Raw genomic sequence first — 3,222 nt, 5'->3', positions numbered from 1 at the left:
ACCTTGATTTCGTCTCAAATTTAACGCACTTTGAAAAAATATTTTCAAAGTGCGTAATTTTTTCAAAGTGCGTTGCCACAGTGCTTATTATACATGTTTATATCTATGCAATTTGTATCGCTAAGATCCTCTTAAATTGTCGTTATTCCACCTGTACAATGTATCTCAGACGACCGTGTAGTGCGCGGCCAGCGCTGTAGGGTCCGTTCGTCATCGGAAGCAAGGTTTTTGTCTTGTCTAGAATGATTATATCAATTGTGTGTCAAGGAAAACAGAAGAAATATTTTCTCCAAATTATTTTTATACAGAAATCCTCTAGTTAAAGAAACGGAGGGTGTGTTGATATTCACTTATTAATACTTGTCCTTTTGTATAAATCCATTTGTTTATTAGACATTGCTGCTTTTAGGAATTGATATGTACAGTATGTATAATGTTTAATATCAATAAAAGATTTAAAAAAAAAGAGTGGTGGTCACTCGCTGGTAGGAGAGTGGGTTCCATAGGCCGTGAGTTCAAGCCCCGTAATTCGTTATCTGAATATTGATATATAAACTTCATTAAATCAATTAAATATAGCACACACAGAAATAATTCATGTTAATTGTGGATTTCTTGAAAAGTAGACACTTCTAGGATTTGGAACCTATAAAAAGTTATCATCATGTACAAAAGTTTGGCTGTAAATAATATTGGACACCTTTGAAAAAAAAAATCCTCATTTGATTGATGTATATCTTAAACCTATCCAAATTTGATTTAAAATGCACTAAATTTACTTTTGCATTTTTTTGTTTTTCAGTGTTTCTGGTGTAAAGTGAATTACGGTGGACTGTAACAACAAGACTCTGTAAAAAGGAAATCGTACATGTATAATTACTCACGCGTGTAGAAATGTTACTACAAGACTTAGTACCGTGTTAACTTATTCTTACCGTTTTTATTCTTCGTGTGAACATGTGAGTCTGATAGAAAAAAATGTTTCTTCATATGTAAAAGGCTCGTTAAATCGATTTTACAAAAAAGAAATTATTATTATATTGGTCTAACATATTGAATATTATTCAACAATTATCTTAATATTTAATGAATAAGGAAAAAATCGAACCATTTCAATGATTATATACTAGTCTAACATATACAAAACAATGAATTAAGGCATTGATCAATGCATGGATATCACAGACTTAATCCTCACAGAATCCAACCAGCAGACATAGAACCGGTCTGGACCAGATTTTCATGAACATATTCTCTCTACATTAAATTAAGTCACTTATTGTTTGAAACTGTTTCATATCAAAACAACGTCATAACGGAACATATACGTCTGGTTTCTGTCTGGCCGTGAGTCCTTCACTTGATTCACTTGTTTCGATGCACGTAAAAACTTGAGAAAATCGAGATCCTCCACTTCACTTGAGTCTATACCTGTCCAGTCTGACTGGTCTGGGTCCGCGGTCGTCCCGGGGAACGTGTCGTCTGCCTGTCCGTCAGCAGACAGGTCAGTGTAGAGCAGGAAGCAGACGGCGGTACAGACACAGGCCGCCAGCAGCACACGGCTCGCGCGGTATGTCCTCACAACAAACGCACGCATGCTTTGAATTTTTCTTAATTCGTTGACTTAACACTATTTCTAAATAAAAAATCTTTAAAACATTTTCTTTGCAACACGTGTAAATTTAAATATTAATCCAGTCTTCAGTAAGAATCAGTTTAGTTTGAAATCGCAATTTGTGTATAAATGCTGTCCCACCTTCGAAAATGCAGTGGGATAACGGAAACTTCTCACTGTCGACTAGACTTCTATCTAAGTTAAGCAGCTACTTTATTTAAACCTGTGATATAATGCAGTCGACATTTCCGTCATGATTTCGTCAATTTGTTAATTAATAGAATAAATTCGTTATTTATAAGCAGACGTAAATACATTAAAACAGACGCTCAGCATTTCATCAAATTAAATAAAGCCTATTTTTGAATTGGCTTTTTTTAATTGTCGAAGAAATTATAATACACTGACTAAACCAAAGCTATTTCTGTCATTATTTTTAGTTTTTGCAGTAACAATTATGTTTTATCAGGCAAACAGAATATGTTAAATCAAAATATTATTTAATATTTCATGTACAATTGACAAAGTTTGAACAAAATGACATGAAAAATAATACTTCTTTTTTTTATCTGTAAAATATTCTCTATTAGTAATTTTTTTGTAAAAATTGTATTTGTGTCATATCGTTGTGAGAGAGAGAGGCGGGGGGGAGAGAGAGAGAGAGAGAGAGAGAGAGAGAGAGAGAGAGAGCACTTAGTGTATGTACAAGAAAAGTACACACATACTAAGTTTTTCCCTTCTCTATTAAACTATCTTTAAATAACAAATCAGTTGAGAGTTTTTTCTTTCAATTACAAGTAATAAATACATAAAGAATCAAAATTAACTTCTTTTACCAACAGTTATTATTTATCAAAGAAACCAGTGCGTTTTCCCTTTTAAAGGTTAGATCAGGAAATTTAAACATCGCTGACATCATGCAATTAAACTCTTTGTTGACCCGAATGACTAGTTATGTAAACATTTGTAAATTTTCAGATCACTATGCATATTAACCGAAAGCTTGTTTTTCTGTGACTTCGTGTTTATGAGCCACATTACCACTTTCCCAGCGATCCGTCCCCTGTCTGTCACATTGTTCTCCGCAGTAGAAATGTCATTTTCAAGAGTATTCTCAAAATTAAAACCTGTTTTATCCATAAGCTTTAATCTGCCGATGAGGTATGAATGTTTAATTCGGTCTGCATTTTTACCATCAGAAATTATTTGATACGCACGCACTAATACAGCACGTTTCCATTTTTATTCAAATTAAGAAATTATTTGTGATGTTCCGCGATTATCATATTCACGTAGTTTACATTGTTTAAACAGTACACATGACATATACTACGTTATGCTAACAGTTAACTCTCTTTATTAGTGGTATATAATACATCCAGCTACAGTTTAATATCATCTGAACGTTTCTTTTTTAAAGTATTTCATGCATTTTACAGAACGCGTGCTTATAAAAATGTACTTTCAAATTAAAAGCTCACTATTACTTATTCCAGTTGGAAAAATAACTTAAAAGGGACTTGGAGGAAACGATTTGACCTCCAAATTAAAAACTTTATTTTTCCAATTTTAATGTTTCAATTTAATCAGATAATTCAAGAGAGTGA

This window comes from Magallana gigas, chromosome 1 (genome assembly GCF_963853765.1).
Source record: "Magallana gigas chromosome 1, xbMagGiga1.1, whole genome shotgun sequence".
Lineage (NCBI taxonomy): Eukaryota > Metazoa > Mollusca > Bivalvia > Ostreida > Ostreidae > Magallana > Magallana gigas.
Note: the sequence above shows the minus strand (reverse complement) of the source record.